This window comes from Nannospalax galili, unplaced genomic scaffold (assembly GCF_000622305.1).
Source record: "Nannospalax galili isolate Female #2095 unplaced genomic scaffold, S.galili_v1.0 scaffold16, whole genome shotgun sequence".
Lineage (NCBI taxonomy): Eukaryota > Metazoa > Chordata > Mammalia > Rodentia > Spalacidae > Nannospalax > Nannospalax galili.
This window is the reverse complement of record NW_008339910.1, coordinates 2,037,699-2,054,282: the sequence shown is the minus strand read 5'-3', so window position 1 is coordinate 2,054,282 and position 16,584 is coordinate 2,037,699.

Here is a 16,584-nt window from a genome sequence, read left to right as displayed (position 1 = left end):
TGATGGGAAGTATCTAAAATATCATTGATTTTTAAGTTAAGGTTATTTGTAAGATAATAACTATGTTGTTTTGAAAACCTATATGAAGGTGACAAATCTACACTTAACCTAGTTCAAATTTAAGTAATGTCTTATTATAATTTAAATTAATAGGGAGATTAAGCAAGACATTTTTCTTTTTCAAATTTTTATTTTGCTTAACAAATGAAAGTATCTACATTTATTGTTCTGCAAGGAAACACTAGAAACGTGTGCATATACAAAAAACCTACATTGTAAAAACCATACTAAAGCCAGACTGAATGGAAGAGCACATATTTTATTAAAATGACACTCTTTCTATTGTGTTATTTTGATCGTATTGTTACTGAGTATTTCTCTAGAGGATAGTAGAAAAATTTCCCTATTGTCTCTTAAGCATGAATGACAAATCTTAGTTTCAGAATCCAAAGCTTTCTCATTGAAAGACAGTAAACCTAGTTAATAATACAATAACTATGATTAAGGTGCTTTTAGTTCGACAGCCAGTATCTAAAAAAAAAAAAAAAAAAAAAGCAATCCACTGTCCTATTACTATTGGCCATAATATATTGCAATGTACTTGAAAAGAGACTTGTGAAAAACAATACTTAAGTTAACTTTTAACCCAATCCTTCAACTGTCTTAAGAGAAAACCCTGCTTTAAACACATAACTAAGATATTTCCCTACTTTCAAACATGCTGCTCTTAAATATTTAACATGATAGTTTGGAAAGTAATCCCATCGTCGTATCGCATGAGCACAATTTCCCTCATTATTATCTAGCAGCTTACTTGTTTTATGTAATGCTTATTATTCATGACACAAGCTACTTATCCCTAGACTCTCCCCTTATTTCTCCTGTGTTATTGCTGTTTTCTGTCACCTACTGAGTGTTTCACTGTGCATTCAGGATAACCTTGAACTGGAGATTCTCAGACTTCAAATGTCTGAATAGTAAGACCACAGGTGTGTGCAGACTCACCCTTCTTACTTTGGACTATTTTTATAGGTATAAGAAGTCTGAATTGTGCATACCTCCTTAGGTTTTATTCTAGTTTGTTTGCAATTGCTGGATGAAACACTCTTATCAATACCAACTTAGGGAGGAAATAATTTATTTGGTTTATACCTCATGTACACTTTAGGGGGAAATCCTATCTCTTTTCATAATATTAAATTAGCAACTAAAATCCTATAGATTCAACATCTATTTATTGCCCCGTTTACATAGTGGAAATTCCTGCAACTAATTTTTTTTTAATTTTTATTTTTTGCTTTAAAAAGAAAGGGGGATTATTTAATTCACAGTTTCAGAGGCTGAAAGTCCTAAGAGCTTGGCAGTCACTGGCTCTGGCCATGGCACTCTGGCTATATCACATCCTGATAGAGTACAATATTGCTGGGATGCATGTGACACAAACAAATCATTTGATGAAACAAGTTAGAGACAAGGAAGGGGCCAGACTCACCACTTTATAATGATTGTCTTGCATAAAATTAACCAGGGTCCCCTAAGAACTATATTAGTTTCTCTCAGAGAACAGTACTCTGTGAATCAGTCATTATGCCCTAGCCCTAGGCTCTGTTTTAAAATTATTTTTATTTTATGTGTGTTGCCTGAACATAGGTAGATATATCCATGTCATGAAGTACCTACAGAGATCAGAAGAGGGTGTTGGATCTCCTGGAAATGGAGTAACAGGCAGTTGTTAGCTACCGTGTGGGTGCTGGAAGCCAAACATGGATCTTCTTCAAGAGCAGCCAGTGCTCTTAACCACTGAGCCATCTCTCCAGCCCTAACCCTAGGCTCTTGAAAGTACCTGACAACTCCTCAATATTGTCACATGAAACTTCCAACACATGGACCCTTGAGGGTCCATCCAAACTATATCCAAACTATAGCCATCACTCTACATAGTCCAACAGTGGTTGCTGGCATGCTAGGGAGACAAAGAACACTGTGTCATTATATAAAGCTGGATGGCTCAGCTGTGCAACTGTGACACTAAAAGCCTAGAAGCTCCCTTTAGAGTCATTGATATTGAGTCTACATGGAAAGGCTGAGGAGGCTGGAGTATGACATCAATGGAGTATCACAGCCACATGTAGATAACATTCACTATCACCTACAAAGAAGAGGAGGAAGGCATACACATGCATTACTTTCTTCTTTATATCTAGGCTAGCCATTCAAATGTGTTGCCCATACTGAAAGTGTATTTTCCTCTTCAATTCATCTTTTCTGGAAAGAGCCTTATAGACATGCCCAGCAATGTGTCTTCTAGGTGATTGGAAATTCAGGCAAGTTGACAATCCATCTCAACTATCACAAGGAACTTCCGGGATGAGGTAGTGACATCAGGGAGAGAAATTCAGAGTCCATGAACAGTCGGTTTAATAGCATAAATCATAAGTTTGTTCATGAACAGAGTTGAATTGAGAAGAGTTTGGAACTGGACTGAAGGCAACACCATGCACTCCACTAAAAAGGGAAAAGAAGAATCAGGTACCAGATAATTATTTTGAGACCTGTTCAGGGATATAGATGTGAGTTTAACACCTTAACCTGCAACCAAATGTTAAATTTAAAGATACAAAATTTAACAATATCCAAGTCTTAAAAGTGGAAGGAACACTGAATGATCAAAATGGTTGATTTTGAGAGTTTATTGCAGAATACAATCATTGGAGTTGAGTGATCTCAACCAAAAAGCCTGATATTAGAAGCTATGTTTAAGAGATAAACCCATTCCTATCAGGCCACTTTGGGAACAAAGAAATTTCACAGATTCCCTCTGAAATTTTCCTTTGTACAGTCCCAAATAAATATTAAGTATCAAGGGAGTCAGGTTCTTCTCTAGTGGGGCATTAGTCATAACATGGGTTATTGCTGCCCAGTGTGACCTACAGCAAAATGAAATTTCCTCAGTGTACACTGTATGATTCTTTATTATCTATTTTAAACAGATAAAATTCTTTTATATCTGTACCAACATCTGTACACACTAGAGAAAACAAAAAATGTTCATTGAAACAAGAAGATGAAAATTCTATAAATAGAATTTTAACATATATAAAAGCAATTGCAAGTTTTCTTAGTTTTATGTACATTTATTACAGTTCGTGGGGAGAAAATACATAGCAGTTGGCCCACGCCCTGTAAGCTAAAGATGTTCAAGGACAAACCATGAGGTCAAATCTTATAAACAGACTAATCAGATATTAACATACTATTAGTTCATGGGAAGATCATCCTTATAGTATTTTCTAAAGTCTGTAGACGTGTTTATGGTAAATAAATTGGAATTAATTGATTTAAGGAGCATGACATACTAGAAAATATCAAAATCTATTTTGTAGTTTTTCTAATACAACAACACTGAACTCATGATTGAATCATTATCTCTTTGTAAATTATGACCTACCCCTGTATGTACTGCATAGAATCTACCAAAGCTAAGTTGGGACATGCTTACCTTTTAAAAATACTTTTACTGATTCTAGAACCTCATATATTATATTTTATCATATTCGGTTTCTCTTCCATCCACAGCCCCACTTTACAACCCCATTGACTTTATGTCCTCTGTTTCTATGTCCTGTTGTCTTTTTTAAAAAAGTTCTGTATCGTCTAATCTGTGTTCCCAAATATTCTTGGGTATGAATCTATCCCTTGGAATCTGGTCAAACCTTGTCACACCAGTAAAGAAAACAGATTCTCCCTTTCCCAGCAGCTACCAGTTTACAATAGTTTTTCAGTTAGCACTGGGGTTTCAGCCTGATCCATGATAGAATTTTGTCTAGCTTGGGCTTTCACAGGTCTTGGGCAACCTGTAAGAAGTGTGGTGGGATCACATGTGCAGCTATCCTGTGGTGTGTGAAGAAAACAAGAAAACAGTTTTATTGCATTCATCTATGACTTTTGACACTTAAAACTTTCTGCCCCGTCCTCTGTCATGATACCGAAGCCTTTGGAGGAAAGGGTGTGAAATACATGTTCCATTTAGGTCTGAACACTCAGAGCCTCTTATTACATAAACATTGGTCAGTTGTGGGTCTCTGTGCTAATTCCTGTCTGTTGCAAGAATAAGCTTCTCTGGTGATATTTGAGAGGTGTTCTTAGCCACTGAGCCCTCGCTCCAAATACAATATGAAAATATTTATTTGTCTAGTTAAAAATAAACTTCATAAAATCACGTGACTATCTTGGTGCAATGGAGACCAAAAGCTCATATTTCATCCTTCCCACTAAACTTTGGCCCGTATTTGTTTTATGTGAGTATAATGTTTCCTCATAGGCTCAGGTGTTTCAATACTTGGTCTCCAGCTGGTGTCACTGCTTTGGGTGGTTGTGGAGTTTTGGGGAGGCAAGGTGTAGCTGAAAGAAGTGAGTTATCTAATGAACAGATTTTGAGGCTGATGGCCCTACTTCACTTCCTGTTCTCTCTCTGGTTCCTGATTTGTCAAGGTATGAGCAAGCCATGGTTGGCATAGCTGTTAGCTGCTCTGCCATCATGCCTTCCTTGCCAGGGTGGACTGTGTCCTCACAAACCATGGGAAAATACAATGTCTAAAACCTTCATTGGCTGACACTCTTCCTTGGTAAAGCCTTTTTTAAGGACATCCAAAGTCTCCAGGTTCATCCCAAGTAATACAAAAGAATAAAAATAAAAGAAAGCCTCACACATTATTTCTCTAACCTGTACTTTCATTGTTTCTTTTGTGCTTGTTTTCTAATTTGTTTCTTTTTTTTTGAGACAGGGTCTCAGTATTAGGCCTGGCTGACCTAGAGCTCACTTTGTGGACCAAGTTGGCCTAGAACTTACAGAGATCCACCCACCTCTGCCTTCTGAGTAATGAGATTAAAGACATGTATTATCACACCTGGCAATTATCTTTGTTATACTTGCTGTATGATTTCAGGTGATGAATCTCTGCTCTTTGTATATAACAGGATGCATGGCTGTGTATTCCTGGTCTTGCCAGGCAACACCCTGGCATCTCCTCTGCCAGATGACTGCAGCCCTAGTGTTCTTGACATCATATCCTTCCCTCTAATCCATTTGTCATTGTCTTTACAAATTACTGCAGTCAGAATGGCTTAATTTTTAACTCTTCAATCCTATATGGAGAAGGCTTAGTTCTGACAGCCTCTGTATTTCTGGGGTATTAGTCCTAGATCAACCATAAACAGTATGCTGATACTGTACTGGTTAAAAACCAAGCAAACCATATGGAGTCATCACAAGGTTTTTTTAAATATATGATTATCTTTTACATACAAATGCTTTTCTATAACATGACTAGAAGTTTAACACAACATTGAGACTAAAAGGCTATTTATTATTAATTTATTATCCATTTTTAATTTATTATCTATTTGTCTCTTCTGAGTAAATCTTTTTGATATAAAATACTATCTTTCAGATAGTATTCCTACAATGTCATTTGAATTAGATGCTATACTAAATGGAAAACTGAGGAACATAGTAAATTACTTTTTTGAGAGAAAGCAATTATAGTACTTTCAACATTACTAGGTAAACAGTGAAACTAATTTAAATTGTACTTAACTTTTAAATTTATCGTTTCAGTTATTTATTGTGTGTGGAAATGTGCAAACACATGTGTGTATGTATCATGTTGCCCTGGATGGTGATCAGAGGATAGCTTATAGGAATTCAGTCAGTTTTCACTCCTTCCACCATGGGGGTCCTGGGGATTGAACCTAGTTCATTAAGCTTTATAGCAAGTACCTTTATCCTCTGAGCTACTTCACTAGTCTTGCACTCAGTTTGCAACTTAAAATTGCCATTAACATGATGGGTATAAGCTTTAAGAAGCTGGATGAAACAATTTGGTAAAGGAACATAACAAAATTTTATGTTTAAAAAAAAAAGTTAAAGTTAAAAAAATTGAAATGCTTTTTCTCTTTTCAAATTCCTATAAAATGTGAAATTTTATTTTAACCATTCTTTCCTTTGTCTACAAAAGACAGTTCAATTTAATATAAGAATTCAAGCCGCCCCTTGTCCTAGTTTGCTTTCCTGTTGTTGTGATAAACACCATAACCAAAAGCAACCTGGGGAGGAAAGGGTTTATTTCATCTTACACTTCTAGGTAATAGTTCATTACTGAGGGAAGTCAGGAAAGGAATTCAAGGCAGGAAGTGACGCAGATACTATGTAGTAATGCTACTTATTGGCTTTCTTCCCCTGGCTTGCTGGTCAATCATCCTATGCTGTCCAGGCCCACCTACAAAGGGATGGCATCATCCACAATGGGCTGGACCCTCCTGCATCAATTAAGAATTAAGAAAATGACTCCCAGACATGTCCATGAATCAATATGTTGGAGGAAATTCCTCACTTGAGTTTTCAAATTCCCAGGTCTCTCTAAATTGTTTCAAGTTGGCAAAAACTAACCAGCATATTCCTTTCAAAAGAGAAGGAAATATTCTATAATGAAGAGAATCATTCAGAATCAGATTAAATGTTCAAAACTATTCCTCTCCCTGCATATGTTGCTACTATTAAATAGTCAAAGATCTATCTCAATAACTTTTTTATATTTATCTTAAAACATAAATTATGTGGGCATGATCATCTGGAATTATATCTGAAATACATGAATACTAACTTGCCAGTGAGATCAGATACATATAAACTAGAAACAGTAAAGAAAAGAATGCATTGCCAAATAATACTAAGTTAATCTTAGCTATATAATAAAATCTCTGAGGGCTTTTAAAGAGCTGAGTGCTAACACTGAGAATTAATCTAATTAATCTGAGGCATGAACTGAACATCAGGTTATATAACAGCCTTACAGGATATTTATTCTACTCCACACTCAAGGTTGAGAAAGGCTGAAGTAATAATTAATTTTGACTTTTTCAATTTCTGTTGAAACACTTTAGGTTAAAAAACAGTTCTAGTTGTAAATAGAATATATTTCATTTTCCTATCATTCAGTTTCAATGTGAATCTAAAATATATTAAATAGAAAATAGAACTAGAAAGTCCTAAATGAACATATGAAGTTTCTGCTAAATAAGATGTACTTGATGAAAGGTTATGTTTGATATTTTATAAAGTTTTTTAATATTTTATTTATTTTTGTTTTACATGTATATGTGTATTGTCTGCATGTAGGTTAGTGCACCCATTTTATGCAATGCCTGCGGAGGACAGAAGAGGCTGACAGATCCCCTGGAACTGGAGTTAATGGACAGTTGTTAGCTGCCATGTGGGTGCTGGGATTCAAACCTAGGTCTTCTGCAAGAACAGCCAGTGTTCTTAACTGCTAAGCCATCTCTCCAGCCCCATGTTTGATATTTTTACATGCAGATTTTTACTTTAAAAACAAATGCATATCCAATATCCCAGTCACCGCTCATCAAAGATGCTTAGTTTGTGCCAGTCAGAGATTATTACCAAGTACCAAAACCAGCCATATACAGATATTGCTTATGAATTGCCCAGGCCTAACCCCACACATCTACAATGCAATATTGACACCTAAGGCGCACCGATCATAGAACAGGGGTAAAGAAGGGGACACTAATGAATCTCTCAATTCTCATTAATGAAGCTCCCTCATGCAAAAGAGGGCCAGGAACACAAAAGGCCACAAATGTTCAAAGCATAGAGATTAAGAATCTGAAGAATGCTGGTCCTTAGACAGCTCTCCTGTATTAAACTTCAGCCACCCAGGGCTCAGGCACCATCATGGAAGAGGAGGCAGAAAGATTGTAAGAGCCAGGGAGGAGGTGTATGACCATATGGAAACAGAGTCCTACAAGCTCCTGGGACCCTGCTTGAGGGTCTTTTCTATGGCAGTGGTGTCAGTATACAGAAGTCCCATGCAAGCTCAGGCAGACAAAAACCCAGCATAGAACTGGGAGAATGAACAGTAGACCCCATTCTTAACTAAAATATTGGCAACTGATTACTGCTAGAGGAGGAAGAACTGATCTTCCAAAAACAAGGGACTGTAGATAGGCTGACTAGACGTCAGTCGATGGACTTATACTGGAAACATCTGAGGACACTGACTTGACACAGTGGGCATTAACATGGATGACAGAATATATGGGGGGGGATAGCATCATGGAGGTCCTATGTGAGGGTGCCAGTGGGGATGAGGGTATAAAGAAGATTAACATTGTTTGAAAATTTCTATATGAAATGCACAAAAACTCAATAAAAACAAAATTTCAAAAATCCAAATGTGGTCAGATATGGTGGTCCACACCTTTACTGGCTACACTCCGGAGGTAGAGGCAGAGGCAGGTGAATCTCTTTGAGGTCGATGCCATCCTGGTCTCCATAGTGAGTTCCAGGCCAGCTGCAGGTACAGGGAGAACCTGTCTCAAAAAAAAAAAAAATTATCCTAACAAAACCAAACAAACAAAAAAATAAAAGCAAATGTTATTATGTAACAGATAGTTTCTCCCTGATGTTTGACTATTGGTAGCTATTCACAATTATTTCTTCAAATAGAAATATATTTGTGTTGCAGAAAGGGAAAGAAAAGGCACAGGGCAAAAGAAATAATCTTAAAATGTTGTTACTTACATGCATACTAGAATTTCTTTGTAAGCTTCTTTAATGCAATATATAATTCTTCTATCAGAGGCTAACAAAATGCAAAGGATTGTGATTTAATTTATCATAATGAACTGATACATTTTCTGGCAGTTTTTGTGTATGCAAATATAAATTTGACTGTTTTTATTAAAAAGCACATAAAATTTGCAGTCAATTAGATAATATGCCTTAAACAGTGCAGTTAACAACACTTTTCTAGAAAGTTATAGTTGAGTTCTTTTCATAATTGTATATGTATGCAGTTCACTTCAACTTACATTTGGGTAGACTTTATAAAGGACATTTGAAGACACTACTTTATTCATGTTTTAGCTATTATTTTCTATATTCTTGGTGTAGATAGAAAAATCCCATAGATGCTGTGCATGGTGGTACATGCCTTTAATCCCAGCACTCAGTACTTGGGAAGCAGAGGCATGTGGATTTCAGTGAGATTCAAGGCCAGGGACTAGAAGACACTGTCAAAACAAACAAATAAATAAACAAAAAAACCCCAGAAATATGCAATAGAAAAAAAATATTTTAGAAGAAACAAATATACTTGGTTCTGAAGAATCCATGAACACATAACCACATTAATTGAGTGACCATATTAGGAAGGCATTTTTGATGATGCTGGGCTTCTACAACCTCTGTGTTACTAGATGTATAAAAGGTGAGTATGAGAATGACTGAGTATGTGCATTTGAGTTTTTCTTGAAATAAATGTGAGTACCATAATATAGAGATGGTATAGAAATGATTTTTATACATATAAAGTTATCAGTAAGCAACTGACAGAATAAACATGAATTTACAAGTGCATTGATAAAGTAGTTCAGGTTTGCCAATGGCGTGACTCATCATGCAGCATGTACAGACTTCTCTGCTTACTTTACACTATAAATCACACACTTAACTAAATTAAATTATTAACTTGATATATTACTCAAAACATGAAAAATAATTTAAGCTTTGAGAGCCTGACTCATTCAAGAGTGTTTAAATTAAGGAAGAATTGAGATGTGGTTTTAAGTTTGTCTCAGATTTCTTTTTTCTATTTAATTTTTATTGAACTTTTATGATTTTCATGTAATATAGTTTGCACACACACATACAATGATAGATGATAGATTAGATTAGATTAGATTAGATAGATAGATAGATAGATAGATAGATGATAGATAGACAGATAAATGATAGATATAATATGGCCTAAGAGAATCTTATTTGTGTCCCCAAAGTCCTTTGGCACAGGTCCATCCATGGAGATCACCAAGAGCTCCATCCCCATTGAATATCCAGAAACTTCTTTATTAAATGAAAAGTGTTTTGAATAAGCCAATGAATTTTCTGTTGGGTCGAAATGAGAAGATTCTGAGTTTCTAGTTCAGATGCCCATTTCATTTTCAACCTACATATTATTAGTTTTTCATGCATCTAATTAGAAGTTTATCTCTAGATATATTTTCCTTTATATGTTTCATTCATTTGAAACAGAATTTTTGTTAATTCTGATAAATTATTTATAAGCAAGAAATGTAAGGCATCAGTGCAAAGAGATTTTCCAATCAAAATTCTCATCAAAAAAAGTGATGAGAATTAGAACTGGGACTATGGCTCAGAATACAAGTCCCTGAACATGTCCCTGAGTTTGATTCCCTCCATTGAAGGACACACACACACACACACACACACACACCACAAATGAAAGAAAGGAAAAGAAAGAAAGAAGAAAGGAGAAAGGAGAGAGGAAAGAAAGAGAAATCTAGAGAGACAGAATGAAGAGGAGGAGAAGAAAGAGGAAGATGAGGGATTCAGAGAGGGGAGAGAAAACAAAGGAAGAGAGCATTTTAGTAGCAGCAAGTATATGTGCTAGCAGTTTGCACATGCCTAAAGACAAGATGCTAAATATCTGATGTGGAGTTTTGAGGAAGTGAAGCAATGAGGTAAATGGAATGCATGAGTCCAATTTAGATACTGTGCTGGATAGCTTCAGTGTCAACTTGACACACCTGGGTTGAGGGAGCCTCAATTGGGAATTTGCCTCCATTGGACTGACATGTCTGTGGGGCATCTTTTGATTACCGAGTAATGTGGGAGAACCAAGGCTACTGTGGGTGGTGCCACCCCTGGGCGGGTGGGCCTGTGTTGTATAAGAAAGTAGGTTGAGCAGGGGCCAGGGGAGCAAGCCAGCAAACAGTGTTCCTCCATGGCCCTGTGCTTCAGCCTCTGCCTCCAGGTTCCTGCCCTGAGTTCCTACCTTGGTCTGCCTCAGTGATGAACTGTGACCTGGGAGATGGAAGCTAAATAAACCCTTTCCTCCCCAAGCTGGTATTGGTCAGAGTGTTTTGTCACAGCAATGAAGAAACACACTAGGACAGATACGCTGAAAACAATGCTTCCATTAGGAGAAACAAATTCTTGCATGAATGTCTCCTGAAGCCTTATAAAAGTTCATTAGGTAATTTTTAGAAAAAGCTCTTAAAGTACACTTTTTTTAAAATTTATAAAAATACGCATTTTTTAACATTTTTTTTCAAAATTGGCTGTACATTTCTAGGTTTACAGATGAATTATTACGCTTATATAATCTTTTACTCATTATAAACTCTATAAGACATAAAATTAAATGAGGTTCCAACGTTTAAAAAAGATCTCCACTTCGTTGTCAAAACACACAGTTTCATACAGAAAAATTCATTCCAGGGAGACGTTTTCACATGCATTTCTAATCTCTATATACATGACTATCACTGGTCACAGTCACCCACCTTCTGAGCTCCTCGGCATCTGAGCATGAATACAAACTCGTCAGGTAGACAGCCTTCCTCTCCCACTAGAGCCACCATACTCTGCTATCCCTGCCACTGTCCACTGTGCTGTCAGCACCCCCATCCATTCCCCCCTATCTGCCCTTCTGGTAAATCTAGTCAGCCAGAGGTCCCTGTTCCAGGAGGATCAGCTGTTCCTTATCAATGGCAATCCATTGTCAGTAAAGTACACTTTTTAAAGTGAGAATACATGATTCTCTTGCAAACATAAAATTAAAATGTCAAAGCCTTAACCAATTCAGTAATTAATGAGGAACAAGTAAAATGTTATGACAGCTGCAGAAATCATCCTGAAGCCTAGGTATTTATAATAATGTTAGAACATAACTAATGAGTTAGACACAAAGTTGGTTAATGTTCAACAAGTTCATGCAATGTAACCTTTAGGGTTATGCATGATCTCTAATCTTTAAAAGAAATTGTATGTGTCTCTATTGACAAAAACTACAAAGCAGGCTGCCATTATAAGTTTTGCATTAAAGTGCTAGCTAAATATGCATAAGGTCTGAGACCTATCCAGAGCAACACACACAAAATTAAGAACCAAAATTACAAAATAAAATACAAGGCAAAGATCGTCCTGAAGAGGACTAGAATATTTCACAAGATAGGAAAGTCAATCTGGCCACTACACTGAAATTGTAAATATTAATCTCTAAATAATCTTTCCAGTTTAAGAGCATTAAGGGAGCCTGATAATGCCAACATAAGCGATGGCAACAGCATGGAGAGACCTTGACATCTAAATGAGCAATAACACAGTGTGCTGGAAAACTTTGCTTGTCTACTTGACACACCTGGGTAGAGGGAGCCTCAATTGGGGAATTTCCCCCATTGGACTGCCTATGGCTCTGTCTGTGGGGCATCTTTTTAATTGTTGTGTGATAGAGGAGGGCCCAGCCAACTGTGGGTCATTGGTCAGGTCATTCTGTATTGTATAAGAAAGCAGGTTGAGCATGGACCAGGGCAGCCAGCCAGTAAGCAGTGTTCCTCCATCACCTATGCTTCAGCTCCTGCCTCCAGGTTCCTGCCTTGAGTTCCTACCTTTGGTTCCCTCAGTGATGAGCTGTGATCCTGGAGATGTAAGTCAAATAAACTCTTTCCTCCCCAAGTTGGTATTGGACAGAGTGTTTTGTCAGAGCAATGGAGAAACAAACTAGGACACACAGAAAACTGAAACTAATAAATATATTTGACAGAGAAAGTGAAAAAGCATATTTTCAAAATACTATTTAAAATAAAGTCTACTTTTAGTAAACTATTTAATTTGCAAACTTTTCCATTTTCAATTTATCTCATGCATATAAATGATGCCTATGAGTTTTATAGAGTTATTTAATTAAAGAAAACTTCCGTAAATGAAATTACTTCCTTAAGGTACAAGATGAAGACATGTATATTTAAAAATTCCAATAGCTCTTTGTTAGCAATGTGTAATCCTTTAACTCATTAATTAACCACTAATTCCTAACAATGTTTAGCTTGTTATGTTCAGACTAATATGTGAATATTTAATCTTTAATGAAACATAATTAAATATATGGTACATGAAACTAAAGATTTACTCAACAATTGTAAGTGAAAAGAATAGAGAAAAATACTCTTTCAGGGCCAAAGCCAAGAAATCATTCAGTGCCTATCTTATGATGTGTCAATTAAAAAGTTTTGAATTTAAACTGGATATCTTTAGTTGTCAACTTGACACACCTTGGTAGAGGGAAGCTAAACTGGTGAATTTCCTCCATTGGACTGGCCTGTGGCCATGTCTGTGGGGCATCTTCTTGATTATTGAGTGATATGGGAGGGCCCAGTCCACTATGGGCAGATGGGCCTATGCTGTATAAGAAAACAGGTTGGACAGAACCTGTTAAACTTCTTACTGGAATCAAGCCAGTAAGAAGTATTTCTCCATGGCCTGTTTCAGCTCCTGCCCCCAGGTTTCTGAACTTAGTTCCTACCTTGAGTTCCATGATGACCTGTGATCCAGAAGATATAATCCAAATAAACCCTTTAGCCCAAAGTTGATAATGGTCATAGTCAAACTAGAACAAAGCCATACATCACATTTAGAGTTTTGATATATCCTCGTGTTCATAATATGTAAAACCACACCTCTGTAATGCTAGGAAGCATTGGCAAACCACAGCTCCCATTCAACCCACAAACATGAGAGCAAGGCACAGATAACCTGAGGGCACAGAGCTCCTGAGTGTGATGTGATGCGGATGAGGTATATTCAGTATATCGTACAGTGTTTTCAACTAATGGTGGTTTTAACAACAGCAACAAAAGAACAGAAATGAGATCCATATTCATGTAGGTTGCTTCTCTTAGTATTAGCTACCATGCAATTTACAGAACTAAGGTGCTGAAGAGACAGCTCTGTGGTTAAGAGCAGGTACTGCTCTTGCAGACAAATTCTGGCACTCACATTGGGTACCACAGAACAGCCAGTAACTCTAGCTCCAGAGAGGTCCAATGACACTTCTAGTATCTGTGGGCACCCAGATGCATATACCTATCCACAACTTAAGAATTGAAAATGTCATTGGAAGTTTCTGGTTGTGCATTTCAAACAGTAGATAAATATTTATATATAATTACTAGATATCTTTCTGAATTTATTTTTGGATATTTACTATGATATTAGGTTGCTGAAGTATTTTTTAATTATTTATTTAATAACCACATACTTACAAGAAGCATTTCATTACATCAGCATTGACATATTCAATAACAATTTTCTGAGCTAGGATGCATCTCTTACAAAATTGGCTGTACATTTTTAGGTTTACAGTTGAATTATTACAGTTACACAATATTGTACTCAGTATAAACCCTATAAGACATAAATTAAATGAGATGTTAACCTTTAAAAAAGAACTCGATTTAATTATTAAAATACAGAGTTTAATGCAGAAAACTTCATTTTTAATGCAATTGACATTAAGATGTTTGCCCATGTGTTTCTAATCTCTATATTTCAGATTATTACTAGTCACAGTCAGTTACTTTCTGAGCTCCTTGGCATCTGAGCATGGATATAAAGTCATCGGGTAGATTTCAATGATAATGTTTTTCCCATCTACTAATTATTAAGGAGCAAATTTTTATGCTTTGAAGAATTATTTTTTAATCATTATATATTTTAATTTTTAATAACTACATGATTAGAAGCTTTTCACTACTGCTATAACATATTCATATTGAAGTATTTTTTAAAAATCCATACTATATTTTTTCCCATAGTATTCCTACCCATTGATTATGTTTATCTTTCAAGTCAAGATAGTCTCAACATGACAAGACTTTAAACATGTAAAGTGTATTATGACTTACCTTGATTATTTTCCTCTTTTACATTGATTAATATAATCAATGGTCCCAACGTTACTCTTAGAGAAAGTTGAAACGATCAGTGGTAGAACAGTTTTATATTCAATGTGTATAGGACTTCCAAAACAAAGGAAGAGTAGATAGCAAATCATACAAAGAAGTTATGTGGCTATTGTCATTAGTTGATTACAATTAAAGATTTGTAAAATAACTTCAAAATATGTATAAATGAGAGCACAAGATGTAAGACAAACAAGTTGGGAAAAAGATAAGGCTTAAAAGAAGCAGAGGGGAAGAAAAGAGCCCACAACAGAAGTCAAAAGATGATACAAAGAGAGCAAAGGGTGATGGATGTGGATGTGACACAGTCCTCACAGGGTCTGAGGCTAGCTCTTTTTAATTACTACATACATCCTATTCTAAGGGATTGTCCTATTTATACATACATACTTTTAGAAGTTATAGTATTTTACAACAATGACTATAAATGTTTAGATTCTCATGATCACAGACATATTTTAGATATTCCGCTTTTGTCTAAATAAGATAAATGCTCTCTACATTGTAACACTTACCTGACACTTGTGAAAAGTAATCATTTACGGGTAAATATTTCATACTATTTATTCACATGAAGTATATTGAACTTTATGACATTTTAACCTTTAGTTTAGAATTAGCTAAACTTTAAGTGACATTGGGACACTATGAATGATACGGGAAGAATTACAGCAGAAAGCACAAAATGCATTAGCCAGCTGTGGTGGTACTCTGGAGGCAGAGGCAGGCAAATCTCTGTAAGATTGTGCCAAGCCTGGTTTATATAGTGAGTTCCAGGGCATCTTGGCTACAGGGAAACCCTATCTCAAAAAGAAAAAAAAACACAAAATATAAATTCTATAACAGAATATTTTATGCATTTTATATAGCATCTATTTTCATTGAATTTTAGAACAAACATGTTTCTATAATTAATCTTTTAATCTGTTTAATGTTATTTCATATGTTACCTGTCTAGTAATAGGGAACATGTGCAATGCTATTTTGGGAATCACTACTCATGTTTTCTCACATTAAGTAACCAGAAGTATAATTATATTAGAACAATATGCATTATTTTACTTAGGCTTGTTTGCTTTCTGATATTCTTTTATTGACTCCTTTGTCATAAAATATACTTATCTATCATAAGGATTTTTAAAAAGTAATTTAACTGAAAAATCCTGATTTTGTACCTACTGTGTACTAGGTACTGCTGTACTTATGCTGTTTTTACTGTTTTAAAAATGTTTTTGAGAGAGTTATTCTATCAGTTTTTCTTACTTCAGGCAGCTTTCTTTAATTCTTCTAGAAGATCCATAGTCATAGTTTGTTTGAATGAGCTATATTAAGATGAAAAGGTTTGCACATAAATTATTCTTTCAAATAAAAAAATGAGACTTTAAATGTCTTTTTGGAACATTTTCTTATGCTTACCTTTCAACAGTGTTCTGTTATTTGATTTGATTTTCTACTGCTCACCTAGATTTCAGTGAATCTTCTTTGTCCTTCATTTTCCTTTTGTTGTTTGCTTTTAGAGTAGCATCTTTGGGCCTCTCGAAGGCTACTAAAGTTACAATGGTTTTCTCAGAGACTTAGAGTTTCATTGGACATTAGCCAGCTGGCCATCGCTTAATACCACCAAGATATGAGAGCATTAAATAATTAGAAAATAAAAGAAATCATCAGAATTTTGGTCAGTTTCAAAAAAATGTTTTTATGTGTTTCATTTGTATATATAAGGTGTTTGAGATGTTCTGT